Here is a 12,128-nt window from a genome sequence, read left to right on the forward strand (position 1 = left end):
GAAGCACCGCCGCACAGAGCGCTGCTATGTCCCAAACCACGGCGTTGCCACCGGGCAACATCGCTCGGAACATCACAGCAAGTACAAAAGCACCGCCGCACAGAGCACTGGACAACCCTGATGTTAAAAAGAGCAACAAGCTCACTGCAGTCCATAACCAGGAGCACAGGCATTACCCATGGTGCACCAAGACCTGAAGGGAACCAACACCAAAACTGGGTCCGGAGCTACGTCACAACCAGTGGACAAAACACTCAAACGAAAAACAAACATCAAACTACACAAACACGAACAAAAAAAGAAAGCTAAATGAAAAGCTCCTGCCAAACCCTCAACCAGAACTCCTGCCAAACATAGGGCATCAGGATGGATGCTACAATTAAGGTGCAACTCAGGTGGGAGTTGAACCCCAAATTCCCAGCTCTAGAGACCTTAGTTATTAGGCCACTGCACAAGCCTGCCTTACTTGCAAGTGTAGTAAGTATATTCACTGAAGATTTCTCAACATGGGAGCCTTTTTATTTTATATATATATATATATTTTTTTTTTTAAGTGTACAGTGACCCAGAGTAAGTCTTGTTTTACTACAATGATAGCACAACCCAGGTGGGCCTCGACCCCACAGTCCCCAGCTCTGGAGGTTGATGACAATGTGTCACATCCTTAACACAGGCTAAATAGATATGAGTTAATTGTGTGCAATGAACTGGGTTGATATTTTTTATGGTGTAAGATTAATTTCTCTTTCATTTGGAGATAACCTACGGTACTTGTTACGCTCGGCTACTAGTGATGTAATTACAAATAAAATGGCGCAATTAAAAATAATAGGTAGGTTAACTGATTTGCAGTGTGCTAAGTTAGTTGTTTATTCATTCATCTGTTGAAAGAAAAGTTTTGCCAGTCAGCAAATCTCAGCAATGGCACATCTGGCTCTGTTTGAAGACTTCTACAGGTCCGTGAGAGGGTTTTTGTGAGTGCAGGAACTTTTTTTTAATGGGGAGTGATGAGTGGCTATTAAGTTGCTTTCATCTCCCAAGGCATCATGGGTGGTGGTGTGCCAGCATGGAGGTCAGCAGATTTTCTCTCTCAGCTTGTGGTTTGCTGGCTCTGTAGGGCTCCAGGCTGGTTTTTCCAGCTGAAGGATGAACACCACTGGTGCCTGACTCTGATTGATCTGAAACATCATTAAAATGAGGAAATAAAGAAACTCCACAACCATGTCTGTGAAGCTTCTCAGTCATCCAGGTCATAGTAAACTGTGGCTGGTAAAAGAGAGCATGGACTTATTTTACCAGCCACACTCCACAACCATGTAATTTTTGGTTCTGAGTTAGAGATGTGACCATTTTTCATCTTCACCTACATCTAAAGATTGGCGATATAATCTATTATATTAGACTACTATTATATACAGTATATCGGTTATACATATCATGGATGTATAAATTAAATATCCAAACATCAGCTGGAGTTCGATGATCAATGGCAATGACTGTACTGATAAACACAGCTCCAACATCATCATTAAGTTTGCTGACTACACAATCATCTTGGGAATCATTTCAGACATTGATGAGCCAGCATACAGAGAGGAAGTGAAGGCTGGAGCCAGGACAATAACCTCTCTCTCTCTCTCTCTCAACATCAGTAGAACTAATGAAATGATTGTGGACTACAGGAGACAGCAAGGGATGACACACTGGCCCATTTACACTGGTACTTGAAAGTTTGTGAACCCTTTAGAATTTTCTATATTTCTGCATAAATATGACCTAAAACATCATCAGATTTTCACACAAGTCCTAAAAGTAGATAAAGAGAACCCAGTTAAACAAATGAGACAAAAATAGTATACTTGGTCATTTATTTATTGAGTAAAATGATCCAATATTACATATCTGCAAGTGGCAAAAGTATGTGAACCTCTAGGATTAGCAGTTAATTTGAAGGTGAAATTAGAGTCAGGTGTTTTCAATCAATGGGATGACAATCAGGTGTGAGTGGGCACCCTGTTTTATTTAAAGAACAGGGATCTATCAAAGTCTGATCTTCACAACACGTCTGTAGAAGTGTATCACGGCACGGACAAAGGAGATTTCTGAGGACCTCAGAAAAAGCATTGTTGAGGCTGGAAAAGGTTATAAAACCATCTCTAAAGAGTTTGGACTTCACCAATCCACAGTCAGACAGATTGTGTACAAATGGAGGAAATTCAAGACCATTGTTACCCTCCCCAGGAGTGGTCGACCAACAAAGATCACTCCAAGAGCAAGGCATGAAATGCTGTGTTCACACTTATACCGGTACGAAAGTGGTATAACTGTATCGATACAAAGTATACCGGTACAGTTTAGTGCATCTGTCCACACTAGCGAGAAATGTTTGCGGTTTTCTTTCACGGTAGTTGAAATGCGCGTGCGCGAAATGTTTCCGTGGTTACCGAGTAACTTCCTTCCGAGAATATGGCGGATGAAACAGCGTGTGTGTGCTTTTTGTTGTCAATGTACAGTCTGTATTTCTGGTGGTCATTTATTCAGTCGAATCGTATAAAACACGCAAGGCAGTTGAGAAAGAAACAAACAAATCTCCGTTCTTCACTATTTTATTCAGCGAAGACATCGATTGAGGTGTGTGACTTTGCGCATGTGTATTATATTTGTATCGATACAGAGCCACTTCATCTGTCCACACTACAGCGAAGCGCTACAGTACCGATACTGTACCGGTACGAAACCCATACATTTGTGGGTTTCGTACCGATACAGTTATACCGCTACAGTACTGGTAAAGTTGCTAGTGTGGACAGGTGTTGCGGTACGAAAGTAGTTTCGTATCGGTACAAAATCCCTAGTGTGGACAGGGTATAATAGTCAGCGAGGTCACAAAGGACCCCAGGGTAACTTCTAAGCAACTGAAGGCCTTTCTCACATTGGCTAATGTTAATGTTCATGAGTCCACCATCAGGAGAACACTGAACAACAATGGTGTGCATGGCAGGGTTGCAAGGAGAAAGCCACTGCTCTCCAAAAAGAACATTGCTGCTCATCTGCAGTTTGCTAAAGATCATGTGAACAAGCCAGAAGGCTATTGGAAAAATGTTTTGTGGACAGATGAGACCAAAATAGAACTTTTTGGTTTAAATGAGAAGCATTATGTTTGGAGAAAGGAAAACACTGCATTCCAGCATAAGAACCTTATCCCATCTATGAAACATGGTGGTGGTGGTGGTATCATGGTTTGGGCCTGTTTTGCAGCATCTGGGCCAGGACAGCTTGCCATCATTGATGGAACAATGAATTCTGAATTATACCAGCAAATTCTAAAGGAAAATGTCAGGACATCTGTCCATGAACTGAATCTCAAGAGAAGGTGGGTCATGCAGCAAGACAACGACCCTAAGCACACAAGTCGTTCTACCAAAGAATGGTTAAAGAAGAATAAAGTTAATGTTTTGGAATGGCCAAGTCAAAGTCCTGACCTTAATCCAATCGAAATGTTGTGGAAGGACCTGAAGTGAGCAGTTCATGTGAGGAAACCCACCAACATCCCAGAGTTGAAGCTGTTCTGTATGGAGGAATGGGCTAAAATTCCTCCAAGCCGGTGTGCAGGACTGATCAACAGTTACCGGAAAGGTTTAGTTGCAGTTATTGCTGCACAAGGGGGTCACACCAGATACTAAAAGCAAATGTTCACATACTTTTGCCACTCACAAATATGTAATATTGGATAATTTTCCTCAATAAATAAATGACCAATATTTATGCAGAAATATAGAAAATTCTAACGGGTTCACAAACTGTCAAGCACCACTGTACATCAGCAAAGCTGAGATCAAAATGGTCCACGGCTTCAAGTTCCTTGGTGTGAACATCACGGAGGATCTTTCTTGGACAACACACATGGACGCTGTGGTCAGGAAAGCTCACCAGAGGCTGTACTTCCTGAGGAGGGTGGAGAAGTTTGGCATGAACGCCAACATCATCTCAAACTTCTACAGGTACACAGTTGAGTGCTTGCTATGGTATGGGAGCTCCTCTGCCTCCAACCGGAAATCATTACAGAGAGTAGTGGAGGCAGTACAGCACATCACTGGCAAGAGTCTCCCTGCCATTCAGGACATCTGCCTCCAAAGGTGCTTTTGGAAGGCACACAGCATCGTTAAGGACCACAGTCACCCAGTACACCAGCTGTTTTCCTTGTTACCATCTTGAAGACAATACAGAAGTATGGCTGCACGGACTACCAGACTCAAGAACAGTTTTTATTATCAGGCCATCAGACTTCTTAACTCTAACACTTAATCATTCCACACTGCACTGGATCACCTGCACTGTTTACCAACCTATCACAAAACTCTGTTTTTTCAGTTAGTACTGAATTTTTCTTTCAACAATGTGCAATTATTGGTACTCACACACGTCACTTTCTCCAATGTGCAATACTGGTGATTGTGCTACACCCCCTAGGTAATAATATGCACATGCTTTCCCATCAGATTTTTAGTTATTTCTATTTTTATTTTTATTCTATTTCTATTTTATTTTTAGGACTTTCGTGACAGTGTCCGTTACTACAGTTGAGTATGTGCTCTGACTGTCATACCAATGAGCCTAGATCTTTGGTGTTGTGGTCAGGGTGCAGGTTTGGCATACTGTAGATGGGTTCAAGGCAGGATCAGGTCACTGTTCTCTTGCTTCGCTACAGATGGTGTCAGGAGTGGGATGGCTTGCCGGAAGGCCACTGCCCTGTGTGTGAGCTATACAAGGGACCCCCAGGATAGGTGGCCCCTGTGTGAGGGACCCCAGAGATGGGTAAAGCACAAGTGGATGGGGCACTCTGGTATGGGAGAAGTATGGCTGGCGGATGCATGAGGGACACCTGTGTGTGTGAAGTGCATGGGTGCATCTCCTGAAGGGGAGGGCAGTGTGACAGAGTGCCCATCACTACAGTTGAGTATGGGCTCTGTCTCTCATACCAGTGAGCCTGGCTCTTTGGTGTTGTGCAGGTTTGGTATCCTGTAGACCTGGGCTCATGCCAGGATAAGGTCAATTGCAATTTTGCTTTGCTAAAATTTTGAATTTTTATATTGCTGTACTGGGGCAGTATGGTGGTGTAGTGGTTAGCGCTGTCACCTCACAGCAAGAAGGTCCGGGTTCGAGCCCCGTGGCCAGCGAGGGCCTTTGTGTGCGGAGTTTGCGTGTTCTCCCCATGTCTGCGTGGGTTTCCTCCGGGTGCTCCGGTTTCCCCCACAGTCCAAAGACATGCAGGTTAGGTTAACTGGTGACTCTAAATTGACTGTAGGTGTGAATGTGAGTGTGAATGGTTGTCTGTGTCTATGTGTCAGCCCTGTGATGACCTGGTGACTTGTCCAGGGTGTACCCCGCCTTTCGCCCGTAGTCAGCTGGGATAGGCTCCAGCTTGCCTGCGACCCTGTAGAACAGGATAAAGCAGCTACAGATAATGAGATATTGCTGTACTGTTAAACTCCTGTTGGGCTCCAGTGCTTGCTGAGAGACTTGTTTCTGTTTCTTATCTAGTCCAACACATTTCACTGGAATGTTGACCAGAGGGGAACCATCAGGGCCTTCTAGTCCTTTAGAGGCCTGTTTTAATTCTTCTCTTCTAATTCGACCTCATTTTCTATCAAATGTGTTTCAGAAATGAAAGGACAGAAATTACTGTCCTGAAAACATTAAAATCGAGTTATCCAATGAGATTATTTTGTTTGTTGTCTCTAGGATGAGAAGAGTTTTGAGCTGCTCACTCATTGGTTAGGACTTCACTGCCGGGACAGAAGGCCATGACAGTGTATGTTTATGTAGGAAGTGACAGATGAATTAACAATCAGATTTTGATTTATAGTGGGAGGGACCAAAAATTTATCACCCTAGACCTGCTCAAAGGCCAACACGAGCTTAACCACGAATCGGCTCTATCAGCGCAGCAGTGAAGTCGCCTTCCAGCCAGTGTAGCGTTCATCAGTAGTGTCAGCAAATGCTAATAAAGCAGTCAAGGCAGTGCTATCAAGAGCTACAGGCTAACGACTGAGAAACTAAGATTTCTGTCCCCAGACTCTTCTTCCACGCTGCATGCTCGCTACAGTATTTTTCACTCAGACTTAAGTATTCATTTCCCTGTGTAATTTACTGAGTTACTTTTAAAATCAACATCAGCAGCTACACACAACAGAGCAACCTGGCAGCCTGACGCTAATCCCTTACAAAATCCTTTGCCCTGTTGCTTTTTTGGTGTCTGGCTAAGGTTTGGCAGAGCTCAAGTCCCAGCTCTAATAGTAACACTTCGCCACTGATGTTGACCCTGTGTAACATGCATATGAAAAATAAAACTGAACTGAACTGTTGTTGACTGCAGTAGTGATTTTTTTTTTCCCATACTGCAGTTTTCTCATTTCCTATGATGCCTTCAGGCTGCCAAATAAAAATAATTCATTCAGTTGGACTTGTGACATTAGAGCTTCTATTAAAAGGGTGGAAAAGTTTCTCTTCTTGGCCTGTTCATGTTGTAAAATCTAGTGGTGTGGCCTCTAAATTAAGAATGATGATGTTTTCAGCCATTTTCAGACTGTTCTTACATTTTGGTAAGATAAAAACATTTCATAAATCACACGTGAACCCTGTCATATGATGGTTTCTCCACTCGGATCTGCACTGGTTTTGATGTTAGGTTGATAAATGAGACTCATCGTCTTTTGTGGGATCAGGACATAAACCAGAATACTTTGTGCATGTAAACGTAATGACTTGTTAAACGGGGTTGCATTCTGGTGACCTGATAACTGATATATTGCTACATCACATTATCACTACAGTGGTTCTCTTTGAAACAGTATCTTTTCAACTTGCTTAAAGATGCTATTTGTAGGAAATCATAACAATAAATTTTCACCCCAGGTGAGACTTAAGCCCACAATCCCCCAAATCCAGAGGTTGTTATCCATTAGGCTACTGGAGTGACCACCATGTAGTAAAATGCTTTAAAAAAAAACAAACTACACAATCAAAAATGAGGTTGTACAGTTTCCCTTTCCACATCTCTCTCCCTGTGAAGATACATCCTGAACAAGCCATGTAACGAAAATTAGGAAATTCTCCATCTTGTGTTCTTATACTATTGCATTACTACTATTGTGCAACTTCTTGGGTCAGGAGACTTCAGTTGTGTGGGGGATCCTTATTGAACTACAACTATAGAACAACCCAGGTGGGACTTGAACCCACAATCCCCAGCTCCGAAGGCTGATGCCTTATCCATTAGGCCACTGGGCTTCTCAGAGCTTTAGAACCAGCCTCAGTTAATCTGTTTGAATCCATTCACTGCTTTTTGAGTGATGTTGGGAACTGACAAAAAAATCTGGCTCCATATACAGTACATATCTGGATTTGGATCTATCTAATCAATCAAATCTAATCAGTTGTTCCTTGGCCCATGATGAGAAATTAAAATGATTAGAAATTGTTCAAACCTTTCCTTAAAATTGTATCAAAATCTATGCATTGCTTTTTTTTTACATTGGGAACAGACAAAAAATATACTGGATCTAAATACTTTATGTTGGCAACAGGCAAAGAAATGGAGGTAAAAACACAACCTCCTCCAACAGAATTCTTATGATTAAGCAATGGGTTGCATATCAGTTTGGCCAAATGCTCCACCCTTCAGTTAGTGTGTAAGTAACCACTGACCTCCTCTTGGCGACTTTCTGCACAGAAACCCAGAGTCTCTTGCTACACAACAAAGGGGAACCCAGGTGGGACTTGAACCCCCAATGATAAAGGCTGTTGCCTTACCTGTTAGCCAACTGGGCCAACCTGAAAACCAAAATGGTGGAATCTGTGGTCATGGCACCAAACATCACACTGTGCGAGAGGTTCAAAGATGGTTGTTGGCACAGTCTTGCAACCAAAGATAGCCCTGGTCAGTGCCAGAAAATTACGATGATCATCTGACAGTGTCACTGCTGCTACGACCAACACCCACAAGCCAACAAATAGCTTTATTGTTTACTGTGATAGTGGTACAGATGGATGAGACATACTGATGATGCTTTATTCTCATATTTAGAAGAAGAAGGAACCTTTATTTGTCACATGCACACTTCAAGCACAGTGAGATTCATCCTCTGCATTTAACCCATCTGAAGCAGTGAACACACACCCGCACACACAGCAGTGGGCAGCCACACTACAGCGCCCGGGGAGCAGTCAGGGGTTAAGTACCTTGCTCAAGAGCACTTCAGCCCAAGGCCGCCCCACGTTAACCTAACTGCATGTCTTTGGGGGAAACCGGAGCACCTGGAGGAAACCCACGCAGACACGGGGAGAACATGCAAACTCCATACAGAAAGGCCTTCGCTGGCTGCTGGGCTCGAACCCAGAACTTTCTTGCTGTGAGGTGACAGTGCTAACCACTACACCACCGTGCCGGCCAATTACATATCTCATCTCATTATCTGTAGCCGCTTTATCCTGTTCTACAGGGTCGCAGGCAAGCTGGAGCCTATCCCAGCTGACTATGGGCGAAAGGCGGGGTACACCCTGGACAAGTCGCCAGGTCATCACAGGGCTGACACATAGACACAGACAACCATTCACACCTACGGTCAATTTAGAGTCACCAGTTAACCTAACCTGCATGTCTTTGGACTGTGGGGGAAACCGGAGCACCCGGAGGAAACCCACGCGGACACGGGGAGAACATGCAAACTCCGCACAGAAAGGCCCTCGCCGGCCACGGGGCTCGAACCTGGACCTTCTTGCTGTGAGGCGACAGCACTAACCACTACACCACCGTGCCGGCCAATTACATATTGACATGTAATTGCCTACAATTCAGTAGATGTTATCACTGTATCATCTAAATACAACAAACTTGTCAAAACACAGTTTATTAGATCCGGAGCGCAGGTGGCCAAGTGGTTAGAGTGCCTGACCGCTAAGCGAACGGTCCCTGGTTCGAGCCTCGGCTCGACGGGGATCTGGGGCTCGCTCCCTGTCCACCCAGCAGTGAATGGGGACCTGGTGGAAACACTGGGGAAGTTAAAGGCGGTGAGAAAAGGAACTGGCCACCCTACCTCACTATGCCGATGGCCCAGGACAAGTGCGCTCTCTAACAGGCACTCCCCCAATGTACGAAAACGTATATGGGACTCCCCTTTGCTTTTTATTAGATCCGTGTTGCACAATATGGCTTGTAATAAACTTATACAGTTACTAAAATCTCGGTAAAACACCTCAGGAAGATTCAACCCTACAATCTCCAGCACCCCAAATTTCAGTTTTACCTATAAGGACATTGGATCATATAAAGCTACAGAACCTCCAAACACACCTTCTACTTTCTTCTTCCTCACATTCTTTCTTTCAAATAGTGCAGAAGTCGGAGCAGTGTAGCGTGAAGCGACAAGATGTTGCAAATTGCGTACTTATTCTGTACACTGTTTAAAACACTTCACTCCCAACACTAACAAGTTTTTCAGAATTCAAACCTCATTTGCATCACGACCTTCTGGAACGTTCAGATTAGTCAATACTTCCTTGGATTTGAGATGCAGCTCATGACGTCAATCAGAGCAACGTTTTAAAAAGAAGCAACAAAGCTTGTCTGCGTGTTTAACATTTCCATGCTGCTGCACAGAGACAAATATGTAACAAAACACAACAGCTGGTATGAAATTACTCAACATTTTTCAGGTCGCCATGGAAACCAGTTGGACAGGGATGTTTTGGCTCCGACGTGCCATCTAGTGCATATCACTTTTAACTACACAGATGTTCAAAAAGGTACGCAGGCGAGCGTGGGTGTGTATAACAGTGTGTAACACTGAGTACCAGAGATTCCTTCAGTGATCACGGTATTGTATCCATCGCAGAAACAAGTGTGTGTGTGTGTGTGTGTGAACAGAATGACCTTCCAACTTTAATTGTCCTGCTTATTTCTTCTGTCCCTTTCTATGGAGGAACTAAGGAATCAGCTTCTCCCTCGTGGCTCTATTTCAAACTATTCCAGCAGATGTTCTCTTCTCTCTCATGCATTCTGGGTCACTGGGATACAGAGGTCATGTTCAGACCCAAAGCTTAAAATATAATTTATGTATGGCTCCACTGAGGTGCCTGATGAATAAATAAATAAATAAATAAAAGGATAGGATCAGAGCTCCAATCAGGACACACTAATCAGTAGTGTCAACAAAGCACATCTGATCTGTCTCGTTTCGCATTTATTTCATTGTACTTCCTCCTTTAGTTTCTTAGCTATGCTTCTTTGTGTTTCAAGCACACGAGAAAAGAATGCATGGAAAGGAAACATGGACAAGCGTACACTACCGTTCAAAAGTTTGGGGTCACCCAGACAATTTTGTGTTTTCCATGAAAAGTCACACTTTTATTTCCCACCATAAGTTGTAAAATGAATAGAAAATATAGTCAAGACAGTTTTCTGGCCATTTTGAGCATTTAATCGACCCCACAAATGTGATGCTCCAGAAACTCAATCTGCTCAAAGGAAGGTCAGTTTTATAGCTTCTCTAAAGAGCTCAACTGTTTTCAGCTGTGCTAACATGATTGTACAAGGGTTTTCTAATCATCCATTAGCCTTCTGAGGCAATGAGCAAACACATTGTACCATTAGAACACTGGAGTGAGAGTTGCTGGAAATGGGCCTCTATACACCTATGGAGATATTGCACCAAAAACCACACATTTGCAGCTAGAATAGTCATTTACCACATTAGCAATGTATAGAGTGGATTTCTGATTAGTTTAAAGTGATCTTCATTGAAAAGAACAGTGCTTTTCTTTCAAAAATAAGGACATTTCAAAGTGACCCCAAACTTTTGAACGGTAGTGTATGTATACAGGGCGTCCTCACTCACGGATGCATCGTGTGAAAGCAACATGGTGCTGAAATGATCAGTGGGAAAATTACCTGTTTAAGATTCTACTCCTATCATGGTCAGTTCACTTCCAACAGAATTTGGTTGTGAACCTTTTTGTCTTCCGGCACACTGCTGGATTCTGGTCAGGAGATGTTGAGCCATTTTCTAATACCTCTAGTACCTCCAAATCGACCAATTTAAAAACATCTTCAGGACTGAGGAGTTTACACTTGATGAATTCTCAGTAACGTGAAAAGCTGTGAGTTTTTGTCTCGGTGAGGGAACGACTGTTTATAGACGCTGTCGCAAAAGTATAACTTGCTTTGAAGATGTTCTTCAGCATTCAATGGAGCAGCATGTTACAGTATGTTTTATGTTTTAATTTCAGCCAGGGAAGGACATTTATTTTAGAAGCATTTTCATTCTCTTTCTGGAAATTCTCTTTGCATTCCAGCATCAATGAATAACTCAATAAATGCTCTGACAGTAAAATGAAACTAGATAGAGACCATGACTAAAGTCGTAGTAATTTGCACTAGCTGTCAGAAACCAGGACGTGTGGTCACCGTACCCTGTAGATGCAGAACGGTAAGAGATAGAGAATGACGCTTAGTAAGGAAAAGTTGCAACCTGCTGCCCTGAACAAAATTCTTAAAAATGAATGAAAAATCATGAAAATTGACAGAGTTATAAGTGATTGAAAAAAAACCCGTTTTTCATGGATCATTCCGGTTTGTTGATCCAGATCAGCAAACTTTCACAAGGTTCACAAACTTTCGAGCACCACTATAGCAATGGTTTGTTATTCATAGCAACGGTCTGTTGTTCATAGCAACGGTCTGTTATTCATAGCAATGGGCCGTTGTTCATAGCAACTGTCTGTTGTTCATAGCAACTGTCTGTTATTCATAGCAACTGTCTGTTATTCATAGCAATGGTCTGTTCATAGCAACGGTCTGTTATTCATGGCAATGGTCTGTTCTTCATGGCAACGGTCTGTTATTCATGGAAACAGTCTGTTATTCATAGCAATGGTCTGTTATACATAGAAAAGGTCTGTTATTCATGGCAACGGTCTGTTATTAATAGGAATGGTCTGTTATACATAGCAATGGTCTGTTGTGCACAGCAGCAGTCTGTTATTCATAGCAGTGGTCTGTTATTCATAACACCGGTCTGTTATTCATAGCACTGGTCTGTTGTTCATAAGAACAGTCTGTTATTCATAGC

The 12,128-nt window shown here is 42.9% G+C and overlaps 1 protein-coding gene and 1 non-coding gene across 6 annotated transcripts in view; one reads left to right on the forward strand and one right to left on the reverse strand.

The window, feature by feature from the left end:
* Positions 1–12,128, forward strand: part of LOC132887217 (rho guanine nucleotide exchange factor 4-like) — a 267,768-nt gene that overhangs the window by 174,552 nt on the left and 81,088 nt on the right. The gene's annotated exons all lie outside the window — the stretch shown is intronic.
* trnar-ucg (transfer RNA arginine (anticodon UCG)) lies at positions 7,218–7,290 on the reverse strand. The gene has a single exon. It is a non-coding gene; the product is annotated as a tRNA-Arg (tRNA).

This window comes from Neoarius graeffei, chromosome 5 (genome assembly GCF_027579695.1).
Source record: "Neoarius graeffei isolate fNeoGra1 chromosome 5, fNeoGra1.pri, whole genome shotgun sequence".
Classification (NCBI taxonomy): domain Eukaryota; kingdom Metazoa; phylum Chordata; class Actinopteri; order Siluriformes; family Ariidae; genus Neoarius; species Neoarius graeffei.